The following is a 15,243-nucleotide window of genomic DNA, read 5'->3' on the forward strand; positions in this document are numbered from 1 at the left end:
GAAAAGTTAATTGTTAGTCGTGTATAACACATATTTAATTAAAATACATTTTAAACACTTGTTCTAGCTTAACAAGAATATTGCATGTTTATAAACGGTATTGCACGGTGTTCTACAATTTACGATTAGTTGTATGCTGCTTTTTTACATAAAATTATTTTAAAAGCTTAAACTAGGTACTTATTGTTATTTATTAAAAATTACGGGCATAAAATGGCACCTAATACGTAAGAAATATGTCAACAATAATCGTAAAAAAATCTGCTAGAAGAATAATACTAATTTTAAGTTTATTTTTTCAAATATTCAAATATTTTGTTTAATATAACGCATTTAAAGTACTCAATCGCCTCAGGGGAACACAAAACCCAAGCCACAAAAATAAAGTCTAAATATATCTAAAGTAATGACGGTTCTAAACCCCTAGAATGTGACATCATTTCATTTTTCATGATATAATTCATATTTTACTACTCGAGTTTGGTGGTCATATAACAGAAAGTTTTATTCAAGGCAAAAATCATATCAAAACTAAAAAAAATATATATTTTTATTGTAAATGTAGATTTTTTTTAATATTAATTATATTAATAGTCATTGGTCGCGTTCATCAGGACAAGTTGATCAGTGAGCGATGTACCATCGATTGGTTGTCCTGCTGAACGTGCTTTTTAGATCAAAATCAGAAGTAATGCATATTAAATTGTTTTCACCCATTTTTGGCACAAATCGAGGGGATTGGTCAACCGAGAACAATAAACAAAATGCTTTGTTTTCGTTTTCCAAAACATTTTGTGACATTTGGCGTATGTGACGTTTAATCCATCATACATCGGTAGCGTAGCGTATTTTAAATCTGACGGAAAAAACGGCGACTGATCCCAGAGTGCTCACAACTAATCGGCGCGTTCAGCAGAAAATTAGTGATCGCTGCGGTAGCGCTACGTTCTGATGAACGCGACCATTGTACCTTTGAAGAGAACTTTTCGTCCGTACCTCTATAAAACTACTGAGTGAAAAAATATACATCTCTGTGACTTTTTACTTAAAAAATGTCTAAACGAGCAAATCAAGATATTTGGAATGGAAATAGTTAATACATGCCATTATTGACAAAAAAGTCGAGAGTAGATAGTTTTTTGACTGAAATAATTTGGAAATTTTTTATTTTTTTAAATTAATCCTAAATTTTTCTTCGAAAAAATTATGATAAAACAGTTTCTGTTAAACTTTTGACACAAAAACATTTCAAATTTATGATTTCAGTCTAATAACTATTTAGTCACCATGTTTAATTTATGTCAATGATGACAGGTATTGATAATATCGATTCCAAATATCTCGAGAACCATAACTCCGAACGATTTTTACCAAGAGACCTTTTCTGCCTAAAAAATGTCGCAAATGTATATTATTTTACTCGGTTGTTTTTTACAGGTACGGGCGAAAAGTTATTTTCTTTTAAACCAGTTAAAAAATATGTAGGTGGCGCCCTCTACAAGTAGGTGAGTAGGTAGTAACAAAATCAAATTTATTATGTCAAAAAACTCCCAGACACCAATTTTCATCCAAATATTGACGTAAAAAATTGAAATAAAAATGAAACTTCTACACCCTGTATCTCCGAAACTAAGCATTTTAGGACATACATTTATACGAACTTTGTTACTTATTTTAATGTGTAGAATATGCTGCGGAAGTTTCCGAAATACAGTTCGGAGCACCCTGTATAAATATACCGAAATATCCAGAAGTGAAAGTGTTGAAAGCAACATCCTAATATACAGTGTGTCCACGGATTGATTCCCAAAGAGGGAACACTTTTTTATTCGTGGGTTTATGAAAAAAAGTTATTCTTCATAAAAACTCCTGCTTGTGCTTAAACGACCAACAAACATATTATTTTTACAAATGTATATACCTAGTGTTAAAAAGTTTAAAAAATATGGAAAACGCTAAGAACAAAGTACTGAGTATATGTAAAAATACGGTGAAAAGTTATTAATAAAAGTTCTAGGGATTGAAAAACTACAGCACGTTACCAAATTTTATCTCACTACCTAAATGTACAGGGATTGGTAAAAGATTCCTCTCCATATAAAATACCATTTACTCTAAATTAACTTATTTTTTTTTGAATAACTTTAAAATCCTTGTTTACCTTTACGCAATTTCATTACTTTCCTTTTTAAATTAACCAATGGGGGCTATAAAATAAGCTATTATTAATGACTTTTCATCATTCATATTTTTACATATATACAAGTACTTTGTTCTTAGCGCTTTCCATATTTTTTAAACCTTTTATACACTCAGTATATACATTTGTAAAAATAATATGCTTGTTGGTCGTTTAAGCTCAAGGAAGAGTTTTTATGAAGAATAACTTTTTTTCATAAACACACGAATAAAAAAGTTTTCCCTCTTTGTCTGAGTCAATCCGTGGACACACTGTAGGTCTTTTTAATAATACCGGGTGTCCCACTAAGAATAGCTCTCGGCTGTATCTCGGAAAGTATTAGTCGTAGAGCTTGCGAAAAAAAATATTTATAACTGAAGAGAGCATGAGAAATTTGCTGGAAATTATTTTCAAGTTTGTAGAGCGGCCGCTAGAGGGCGCAATTGCTATTAAAAATAAGAAAAAGGTGTTTCTACACAATTTTGCCTAGATAACGGATATTATAAATAATAGATTCATAATCTTCAGTAATTTTTGCATATTTTTTGTTGGAACCATTCTCCCCTATCTGCAAAAATAAAGTGGTGGGGGAAGGTTAGATCTGTTTTTATTTAAATGTTAATAACTCCGGACTGGTTGATCGGAATCCAACAAGTGAGGGCTCGTTTAAAAGAGCGTTTCTTACTCTATATTACAGCGTATAAACAATAAAAATAAGCTTTTGAACGTAGACGCTAGGGGGCGCTATCTTACAATTTAACAAACATTACGCGTTTTTTCGAAAAAGTTAAATGCGATAGTATATGTAATTTTAGCTGATACTAAAGAGTAATAAAAGTTTAAAAATCCAGCGAAAACCGCATCTTGATATCTTTTTTCAAACCAAAGTTATTAGCAAAGTTATAATAAATACGAAAATATAAGCCCTTAATTACCTTATCTTTCTAACGCGGTATCCCTAGCTCTCTTGATTATGATCATTCTAATAAGAAATATGATAAGAAAATATTATTTCATTCAAAAAATCGACAATGTACCAGAATACCATAATATACTAGGTGTAATAATATCTAATAATTAAGATAGCAATGAAAGTGACTAAGAAACGACGCCTCAGTGAATTCATGGTAGGCTTGGGAAAAAAGTTGCTTTTAAAGAGATAGTTTAAACTCAAAATATTATTATATCAACAATTTTATAGTCTCAGCAGCGTTTTTTATCTTTTGATTGCTTTTCTTCAAAAGAGAAGCCTTCAGATATCAAATGTTGATTTAATAACTCTTTGACATTTATACTATTACGTCAAAAAGTAATACTTTTTCCAAAGCCCACCATGACTTCACTGAAGAGAGACGTCGTTCTTGTTCACTGTCATTGATATCTTAGTATTGAATATTAGCTACATCTGTGTAATACCATTCTGGAATATTGTCTATTTTAGAATAAATTAATCCTTTCTATCTTATTTTTTTATTAGAACATAATCAGAGGCTGCCAGCCGTGTTAGAAAAACCAGTGACCAATTTTTCGTATTTGTGCCTGAGCACGACTTCGGTTTGAAAGAGGATGAATGCCATTTTCGCTGACTTTAAGCTTTTATTACTTCTTTGACTCAGCTAAAATTACATATATATCGCATTCTTTTTTTTTTTGAAAAACTTGCTTGTCTTGTTAGAGTGTAAGACCTTTAGCATTCAAAAGCTTGTTATTGTGTTTATAATATAGGTAAGCCTTTCTTTCTTTGAGCTTCGTTGTTCCCGCTGTTCGTTCATCCGGTCGAGGAGTTAATGTTTAAAAACAGATCTAACCTTCCCCCACCACTTTATTTTGGCAGATATGGGAAAATGGTTCTAACAAAAAATATGCAAAATTTACTGAAAACTATGAATCTATTATTTATAGTATCCATTATCTAGGCAAAATTGTGTGCTATACAAACTTGAAAATAATTTCCAGCAATTTCTCATGCTCTCTTTAGGTTATAAATATTTTTTTCCGCAAGCTCTACGACTAGTAGCTCTCGGGAGATCGCCGACAACTATTCTTAGTGGAGACACCCTGTACAGGAATGAGTCAAATTCAGAGCGCTTTTAAATGGAAACACTCTTTTCTATAGGAGATAGAGAAAAACTAATATCGGTGTCTGGAGCTCAATTTTTGTCAAAAACATGATAGTGAAAACCAAATATCGATATCTGTTACCGTTTCGGAGTTACGGGGTGTTTTTCGAAAATATGCATTTTTAACAAATCGATGTAACTTTTTTGCTATGGAAAATTTTGTATTTTTATGAAAACATTTCCAAAGCACCTTTTTACGTAGAATTTAATGGTTTAAGTATAATTTTTTTAAAATTAATAATTTAAGAATTTCAATAGAAAATTTGATTTTTTATATGGGACACACTGTATATTTTTAATTTATTGAAAATAATTTAAAATTACCTTTCCAAAAATATAACACACTTGATATTTTGCTCGATTCCTCTTCGAGATATAGAGTATATAAAAATTCGCCCGCTTTAAATAAGTAGGCTTTGAACCAAAGACATCTAAATATAGGTAGACAGAACACTCCATTCATAAAACTCAATTTTTTAGAATCATACATGGTTTGGCACTTTTATGAGAGTTAAAAAGAGATGGGTACATAAATATGACAACACGGTTGAGTTTCGTCTGTCTTTCTGTCATTTCACTCCATCAGTGGCGTGACGGTGGTGTGGTGTTTTTTTATCAAAAATTTTAAAATAGTTATTTTGTGTATTTTAATTTAAATTTTAATTTGTAATATACGTAGTAATATCGATAATATACAATGTAGGGGCGTTTGCACCAAGTTTTTTAAGCAAAACTTAACACTATGTTTAGCTTATTTTCTTGCACTATGCTTTAATCTAACTTGAATTTATATTTAAATTAAGCGGTCAAATTTCCAGGCTAGTGGTCACTTAACCTATCTTAGACACAAAAATATTGTTTTACGAGGAAGAATTATTGTTATTCCTTTGAGAAAGCTAAAAAATGTATTATGATACCTCTACGTAAGTTCGATGATTACTTTTGATATCCTAGACGTCGATCAGTAGGTATATTCATTGAAAATGGATTTCCTCAAGAATGGATGTAAGGAAAAATCATATTGCCAAGAAATGAACCTCCTTAAGTTTTTAGGACAGAGACTTTTAAACGACACTGTAATATATATCATTATTAATTACCTCGGTTTAATTGAACAAAATCTAGAATATCAAAATGAGAGGTAAGTTGGAATGCTAGTAAATCTAATGTAAGATAAATTAATTATATTTATACTTTGAACCATTGTTCTTTAGTATTTCCAGAAACAACAGCATAACTGCCATAAATCAACAACAATTTTATAGTATATTTGGGTTTCCTGGGATTATAGGGATAGTTGATGGAACACAATGTAAGAAAACATTCACCTGGTAAGTACCTATATATTTTCTTCAATATTTATCAGCACAAGGTTTCTTATACTTTACAGGGGGTATTGATGGAGAGGTATTTAGAAATAGAAAGCATTATTTTCCCCAACATTTAAATTACTGGAAATGCTAGTCTTAAAACTATAGACTTGATTGCTTGTTGGCATGGGTCTGTGCATGAAGCCACCATTTTTGGAAATTAAGGACCCGCTTGGAGACTGGTGACTTTTCAAATTAAATCCTGCTTGGTTAGTGGTCCGTATATTTACTTACTGTTAGATCATTTATATAAAATATATTCCTTAAATATTTGAGTAGGTATTCAATTTTAAATATTTTACGAATAAGATGAATTGAAAGAAATTTTTTAAAATTAAATGTGAAAATATTCAAAGGGTTCATATACTCTATTAAATTATTTTATTATCTGTTATAAGGTGAGATTGCATATGCATTGAGGGGATATATGCAGAAATAGAGCTGAAGAAATGTTTCAGAATTATCGTTATATGGAAACGCCACTTTCCAATATGTGTTTTATGGTATAAGACCAAAATTACAAAACACAATGTCAGTTATTATTGCACAACAGTGAGTTAAGAAAAATATTATCTGTTTAATTATAGAACAAAATTTAAAAAATTTAATGTATGTACTTAAATTTTTAGATTTTGTTGTTTCAATGTGCTACACAATACAGCCAGAATGATGCCTGAACAAGAGCTGCCGCCGTTAGATGAAATAAATATGGACCAAATTAATAAGAAGAGAAATAATAAATTATTTTGAAAGATTAGGGCAATATTTTTTTTTACTTATTCTAAACATGTTTTTATGTTGTTATTAAATCTCTTGAGTATTAATTTCTATAAAATATCATTATTAAATGTCTTTTATTCAGAAATAACATACATTACATTTTTTACATTACAATATAAACACTAATTAAAATTATTAAGTAAGTTCTCTTTGAGAACTTTACTGTTCTTTTTTTATTTCAATGTCTATTTTTTTCTTTAGCTTATGTTCTTCTCTGTTTTGAATACTACTACTTTGAATTTTGCCCATCTCCATATTTCAAAAGAACAGCCTTTTGTCTAGTAAATTAATATCTTCCCTTTTCTTCTGTTTCTTTGTAACTATCAGTTTTGTTTTGAGACTGAAAAAATATCTAAATATATTGAATTCTCTTAAAAGTAATAAAAAATTCAAAAACACAATGAAAGGTTAGTACTTACAATACCAGTACTCCTATTAGTTTTAGACAATCTATCACCATCATGTTTTCCCAATCCCACAATGCTCTTTCTCATTTTACATTAATTGAATATATTATTATCTTCCGTTTTTTGCTTTTTGTATACGTGGACCTCCACCAGTTAAGTCCAAAATATATTTCAATAATTGATTTTCTTTTTTACATAGTATTTATACATACGTTGTAAGCTTTCCATACAAATTAGAAAGCTAAAAATCCCGTTTTTTCTTTGTGACTATGGTTGACCATTCTTTTTAAAGTAAGTCCAATAATATACAATTTAATTATTTCAAAATTATTAAAAAGTATGTTGTTCTTATATTTTTGATAATTTTTTTATATGAATATTTTGTAAATCCATTCTGAGAGTTAAAAATATCAAAAATATTGTTGAAAACTAAATGGAATTTAGAGGCCTCCTAAGAAAACTCTGGGCCAGTTTATGTATCCCTTATAAAATTCTATGTTTTCGGCGAATAAAATGACAATGTTAAAGCAAAGGATAGTAGCAGAAGATTGGATTTTTGTGTGGCAGGTCCTTTTAACATTCTTTCAAAAATACTTTGTACTGGTTCAGCTAAGGAAACCTAAAAAAACATATATTATCTCTATTAATGTTATATCTCTATAATATTATTATTAGTCTTTTTTAGACACAACCAAATTCACTAAAGGGTTTTAAAATTTAGACCTGGCCTTGTCATGGAAATTAGAACCTTCCATTAATCGTATTTATGCCACTGTCATATGGATTAGTGTATCATTCACAAAATTAGACCAGAACTAAATTTAAAACTTGTTAATGAATCTTGGGGACAGATTTTGACATAATGGCTGTAGGACTAAATTATTAAATGGCCGATAACTTTACATTATTATAGTTCCCCTCCGCCCGCCACTCAAATATATACATAAAATAGTGTGTCCAAGATAATAATTACAAGCACTGGGATCTCAGAAACAGTAAGAGATACAGCTTCAATTATTAGAAATTGCTTTTAGCGATTTTTACTTGATTTTTATATTTTTTTGGATCCTCACATATAACCTTTGACTTATAACCATTATGTTTTTAAAATGTCACCCTGCATACCTATATTCATACCTGAATGGTCAATTCAGTTGATTCACTTATCAAAGATTTTTCTTTTAAGTAATCAATTAACTGATGCATATATATTATTTTATTTTTCAATCTTCTAAGACCTATTTGTAAAGTATGTATTTTTCATTTTCTTTGTTTCCAAATTTTTACAAGACTTAAATTTCTACATAATATCATTATAATGCCTCATTAACATACTTCTTTCTGAAATTAAAATAACTTATGCACAATTTTACTTAAGATACAGGGTGGCGCCTCTTAAATGCTACCAAGGAGAAAGAGTTTGTATTGAAATTAAATTTTGGGAGTATATGTAGGTTAATTTAGAGCATTTAAACATATAAATGTGATAAAATATGTGTTTTTTTAAAATATGGAGTTCTACAGGGTGTCGCCAAAAAAGTTACACAACAAAGTTTTGTTTTTTGGAATGGGACACCTTATATATTATTTGATTTTCGGATTCTATGAGAAAAATAAAGGTGAATTTCATTATTGGACTAAAATGTAATTTTATTCCCTTTTATTTGAAATGAACACAGCAAGTTCCCTTTTATTTGAACACCCAGAATACTATTCCGATCTTTTAATTGCAGTGTGCATTCATCAATTAATAGAATGCTTAAGGTCAAATTTTAATTTGGTTAAATATACAATGAGTAAATTTCCATCTAGGTAGCTGTTATTGAAATTTAAAGTTTATTCATTATTTTCACCAAATGTGAAATATGACAAGCCTTACATTTTAGACATATGCTTCTTTAATGAAACTCACCTTTATTTCTTTCCTAGAATCCGAAAATCAATTAATATATAGGTGTTCCATTACAAAAAAAAACTTTGATGCATAACTTTTTTTGGGGACACCCCGCAGAACTCTTGATATTTCTATAAAATGCTTTCCATTATCCTACATATGCTCCCAAAATTACATTAACGATAAAAACCACCGTTCTCTTTGGAGCCTCCGCGTCGTAGGAGAGGCACCACCTTGTATATAATGTAGAGGTAATTTTTACCTTTTTCTGATACTTTGACGACTTTCTTGAGATAATAAATATCCAACTATTGAGAGATCAGAAGATGAGGATTGTCTTACTATGCTGTAAACAAACAAAAAAACATTAATAATTAATTTTTCAATAAAACCTATTTTCGTTTTTAATTTTTTCCTAAATACTAATAATTTCCTTCTATAGTATTAAATTTATCATTAAGCGAGAATGTTTTCTAGTGCAAAACAAAAGCTCACTCATAGAAAATATATGTAAACAAAAACCAACACTATGGCAAAAATTATGTAGTTTATGATCTTATAATGTGGAAAATAATTCCAAATAACATATCCTTGACAAAACATATAAAATAAAAGATAGCTATGTTAATTATACAGGGTTTCTGGATATTCGACCGATAAAGTCTCGTATTTTTATAAAAATTAAGATAGGGAAGTAAACCCATAAAGTGCTTAATTAATAAGATACAAAGTGATATTAGTAATGTTATATTACGTTATATTGTTCTATTAGATATTATAACAGCTTCCTTGAAATCTATTACTGCTAATGACATAAACAAAGTGTCCCCTTTTCTGCGAGAAAGATAGAGATGTCAATTTTTAAATAATTAAGATGGCAAACAAAAGCAGAAAAAATGTTATTTTGAAAAAGCTCAATGTGTCAAAGTATCCCGTCTACTATAGTTACGTCAAAAGTATGATTAAGAATGTATTTAGATTTTTTACCGCAAAAATTGTGTCTACGAAATTTCGCGTCTCTATTTTTTTTAAGAAATACCTGGATATGTCAAAATAATAAATAACTTACTATTCTGACACCCTGTATGTTAAAAAGTGAATACTTCATAAGAGGGTGTACACCTGTATTCAATAAGCCACAGTACACTACTTGACAATAATAGTTATAATGAGAGTATTTCATTTAAAATATATTACATACTAGTTGAAGCCTGGCGCATCCGCCACGACATCAGGAAAAAAAAATACTTATTATTTTTTTTAATTAAATGAAAAATAAAAAATCCGGCGATGAGCCAATTAGCTATCTTTTAGTAAAAAAAGCAACTTTCTAGAGCAAGTCGTTACTTCAGTAGAGACGACACAGATAAACATTAGCATTTTATATTATTATTATATTATATATATTACTTTGTTATGAATACAGCTATATTCCCATTCTGTTAAAAATACAAGAGCTTTTAAGCCTTGTCAGTCAAACATCCAGAATACACTTACAAAGAGCACATACTGGTTAATTCCAACTTCTTTTTCCAATGCCGTTTCTGTTGTTTTGAGGGAAGGGCTTCTTGAGAAGGGCTAGTTTATCTTGTATGATTTTAGGCAAAATCCTGTGAATTTTAATTAATTATCAATATTAAAATACATGTATAAAATGTATCAATGTTCTTACAAATTTGAGGGGCCAGCCAAACTGCCAATCGCGGGACTAGGTAGGGACCTTCTCTAGTCCCTCAGCTGGTCTGGAGGTTCATTTACCTAAAACATTTTTTGGGTGGCGGTACAAACTAGAAGAAAACCTAGAGTAAATACTAATATTAGTACAATACTTATTTATTAACTGTTAAAATGTATTTGACTGCTTTTTACCTGTATGATAAAGCCCCAGCAAAAATGGTACTATCTATTTGAGGCTCAGAATTTGGTCTTATTTGCCTTCGATCAGTTAATTCGGCGATCATAATATTGCTCTTATCAAAATCATCAGAACAAATTTGGACACACATTAGTTTGATTTTTCAAATTCAAGAGTGAAATCGATCATTGTCTAAGCTCAGTAATTATAGGAACGCTACAAAAGTACTATTGGTTACATATGCAACACATACATATTAAGTATTATAAATCTATTTAATAATATATGTAAAATAATAAAAATATGCGGTAAAAAAAAGGAAAAATTAACCTAAAGGAAAAATTTTCCAAGGTTTATTTTCCTCTATTTAAAACACCAGCTATGTACTCGTCTGTGAATTGTGTGCGTGTGTATGGGTGTATAGGTAAGTGTGGGTAAAAGTGTAAAGGGTTCCAAAACTAAAAAAAAAAATATCATAAATGAAAGAGTAAAGAATTATCATAAGTAAGGCTTATCATTATTATTCAAAACAGTGCATATTTTTTAAGTACTGAAGCATCATTATAATTTTATTTATTTTATTAACTTTTTTAATTTGAATTTTGAATACCTATATCTAAACCTTTCCTATTATATAATTACTTATAGAATTTTTTATAATAAATAAATAATAGATCAATCATGTGTTACGGTTAATATCTAAAACCTGCTAATGTTAACTAGAGTTCAATAATATTAATATTTAGATTGCAAAAACAGTTTTCTTTCAACATTGGGGGAGAAATGTGGAAATTATCTAGCCAAAGTCTGAAGTAATTATAAAAATTAAATGTCTTTAACTGAACATTAGCTAACTTTGTAATACTAATTTAGCATATATATAGGTACATAGTTAATATAGAATATAACTGAATAATTTTGATGTTCAAATCGTGTTCAAATTTCAGGTATGAACTACCTATAACAGCAACAGCTGTTTTATTTCAGCAGATATTAGCCATAACATACACAATTTTTAAGATATTTATAGCGGTTTCGAATGTTAGTTGGTACTTAGATATATAATATAAAAAAGGTTTTTAAATGTTAAGTTGAGAACAGTCAGTATTACCCCTGAGCATTTTTTACCACCAACTGTAACAGCGAAATGGACAAATACTTAAAATAATTGACTTAAAACGTAGATCGGTTTTGCCAAGGTTTTGCCTGAGGTCTAACTGAGGATAAGTCGGTGATACGATACTACAGATAAGTCTAATTTCACAATCAAAAACGCCAGCAAATATGAAAATATACGTATTTTTGTAATAATCTACTTATAACTAAAAGTACTTAGATACGCTACTGTAAAGGCATTGCTAAAGGTAAAAAAATGTAATAACACTTACCGTCCAAATATCAATCAGGAGTTAGAATAGTCCACCTTTCACAAACTATGCACTGGCGAACCATTGTAGATAGTTAAAAAACTACTTTAAATAGTTTTCTTTGCAATAAACACTAATAATTATTCGAAAGTTGTCCGAAATCCACAAACACTTCCAACGGTCGCAGAAAACTCGCAACAATGCTCCGTTGGACAAAAGTTGAATGAATACGTCAAATGTCAGCGTAATTTCTACAGATTCCGACAATTGTAGTAAAAATTAATCCGTAGCGATGCCGGATTGTCTTAGTAATTTCCTAATATATTTTAATCGTAATTTTAATATAATTTAATTAGAAAACTAATAATAATTTCAAAAGGTATAATCCTAGTATAATTAATGTATTATAATTAAAATTATATATCTACACAAATATTTAGTCTAATGACCTTGTAATGACAATAGCATTTAGAACTCAAACCGTAATCAGCCGAAATCTACCACCGGTCACTTAAAATTGGCATCATCGATTTTTGTGCAACACGGTTCGTGATCGCGGTAAAATGTAAATTGTTTCGTCTCCTTTTATTTAGATGTCTTTGCTTTGAACGGCACCGGCTGTAATGCAAAAAAATTCTAGCTGTGAGCCTCAATTAAAACGAAAATAATATTTGCTATGGGAGATACAGAATTTTATAACAATTTAAAATATATTTAACCAACATCAACACATTTAAACTATATCTAATAACAATAAAAATAAATAGCAAACTAAGACATGAGATTTTGCTACAGGTGTTCGACATATCGACCGTCTTCTGTTATGGACAGACGGGGCAGTTTTTGGACATTTCTCGCGGAATTCATTAACACAGTGGGGGTGAAAGATACCCTCTCATAACTGCTAAGTATTTCTAATTATTGTCTAGATTATACGGAATAAGGAACCTTTATTCTTCCGCGAATATATCCATAGGATTAGATCCGTGGGCACTAAATCAGGCGGCCCCAACGGCCTACAGCTGGGATCTTGGTTAGCTATTCAATTATTCTTGAAATTGGCTGCAAAAATTTGCTGATAACTTCAGCTTTCAGAGGCGGTGCGTCGTCTTGCGGGAAAAATATGTTTTCAAGTTCCATTAAGGGCATATCATCAATAAGCGGTCCAAAGCCTACTAGTTAAAAGCGGCAAACTTTTAAAAATTCTTTATTTCGAAGGGGATTATAACAAAATATTAAGTGTGCTATATTTTTGGAAAGGTAATTTTAAATTCTTTTCAGTTAATTAAAAATATAGAGGGTGTCCCAAATAAAAAATCAATTTTTCTGTGGATAACTCTTAAATTATTAATTTTAAAAAAATTATATTTAAACCATTAAATTCTACGAAAAGGTGCTTTGGAAAATGTTTTCATGGAAATACAAAATTTTCCATAGCAAAAAGTTACATTTTGAAAAACACCCCGTAACTCCGAAACGGTAACAGAATATTCATGTGCGGTTTCACCATCATGTTTTTCATAAAATTGAGCTCCAGACTGATATTAGTTTTCGCTTATCTCCTATAGAAAAGGTGTTTTCCATTTAAAAGCGCGTCGAATTTGACCCGCCCTGTACTATTGCAGTGGGATGAAAATTATCAGCAAAAACAGAAACAACTTTAGGCATATTGCTATACCCGCATACTTTTTAATGCATACTTTTTTGAATTATTTAATAATAAAATATTGAAAAATAAACACAAATATTTAGCATCAAAATCATTTCGGAAACGGTAATAATTCATTCCATTACAACTATCCATTTAAGATGGAAGATACATTGGCCTAGATCAGGGAACAGGTATTAATACATCATCCCGCCTCATAAAATCTTGTGTATGATCGATAGGGATACATAAAGCGGCAAGAGTGTATTGATCTGGATAATGGAAAGCCAGAATAATAAAATGTTCGAACGGTTCGGTTCGTTTCGTTCGTTGCCCTAAAACCACCAAAAGCAGTTTTGCTAGAGAGCAAGTCGATGTGTTTGTGTGTGTTATTGCATTATTACGAGGTTTATTGATGATGTAGGAAATTTTACTTTCTGCCCGACCTTTTGTAGTTAGTCTTTGGCGATCTCTTTACTACAAATCACAGGTTTATTTATGCTGGAAAGAGGTCGTTTAAAGCAGCAAACAAAGGGGTCGTGTTTGTCGTTAGTAGATAATTGAATATAACAAAAAAGAACAGATTGAGATTCCACTATAATCAATCCGCATATTTGATGTCTATACCGGTGCGCGTCGCAAAAGTGGCTCACCCCCTATAACTTTATTATTTTCCAGGAAAAAGAACGAGAGATTTGGTTTTTGTTAGTATACAGGGTGTTTCAAAAACAAATGCGCTGGCTTTTTAGAGGGGTGATTCCTTGTTCAAAATAAAGGGTAGTTTGCTTTATAAACGTTGGGTCAAAAGTCAACCATTAGGGAAATATCGCGGTACAAAGATGGCGGAAAAATAATGTTTTTATTTTTTATCTTGAAAACGAAAAGAGATAGACTAATGAAATTTTATGGAAGCATTACTGTTATGAAAACACACTTTCAGGTAATTTTTTTACTTTTTTAAAATGAGTGGAAGGGGTTGAAATAAACTACCCTTATCATTCTTGTTAACGAAATTTAAAGAAAAATTTTATCAAACACATGCAAATGCTTTAATTTGGATAGTTTAGTTTGTTTAGAAACTTTTTTACCTCTTGTGTTTTTTTGATAAAACTCACCGATTGGAAATTAAAAAATAAAATGTAAAGCATTACATGTCAGGACAAAAAACATTTTTAGATTAAGAATCTAGTGATAACGATAATAATAATTATCTAGATAATAACGTATTGCAGTAGAGTATTGTCAAATAAAATAATATTAGGAACATCCTAAAAAGTAACAGCGGCCGACTAGATTTTTTCCTAAAAAAATTACAGCAGCCCACTAGATTCTTTATCAGAAAATGTTTTTTGTCCTGACATGTAATGCTTTACATTTTATTTTTTAATTTCAAATCGGTGAGTTTTATCAAAAAAATACCAGAGATAAAAAAGTTTCTAAACAAACTAAACTATCCAAATTAATTTTTTTGCATGTGATTGATAAGATGTTTCTTTAAATTTCGTTAACAAGAATGATAGGGGTAGTTTATTTCAACCCCTTCCGCTCATTTTAAAAAAGTAAAAAAATTACCAGAAAGTGTGTTTTCATAACAGTAATGCTTCCATAAAATTTTATTAGTCT

General features: G+C 30.0%; 1 protein-coding gene and 1 long non-coding RNA gene across 2 annotated transcripts in view; both read right to left on the bottom strand.

Moving 5' to 3' along the window:
* The window catches only part of LOC115887684 (acetylcholinesterase), a gene marked incomplete in the record, with an annotated part of 242,446 nt that overhangs the window by 41,480 nt on the left and 185,723 nt on the right, over window positions 1-15,243 (bottom strand).
* Window positions 6,507-6,932, bottom strand: LOC115887691. The gene is made up of 2 exons (XR_004051136.1): window positions 6,869-6,932; window positions 6,507-6,789 (listed from the first exon to the last, which is right to left on the bottom strand). It is a non-coding gene; the product is annotated as an uncharacterized LOC115887691 (long non-coding RNA).

Source organism: Sitophilus oryzae, unplaced genomic scaffold (genome assembly GCF_002938485.1).
Source record: "Sitophilus oryzae breed Bouriz unplaced genomic scaffold, Soryzae_2.0 scaffold_60_pilon_pilon, whole genome shotgun sequence".
Classification (NCBI taxonomy): Eukaryota; Metazoa; Arthropoda; class Insecta; order Coleoptera; family Curculionidae; genus Sitophilus; species Sitophilus oryzae.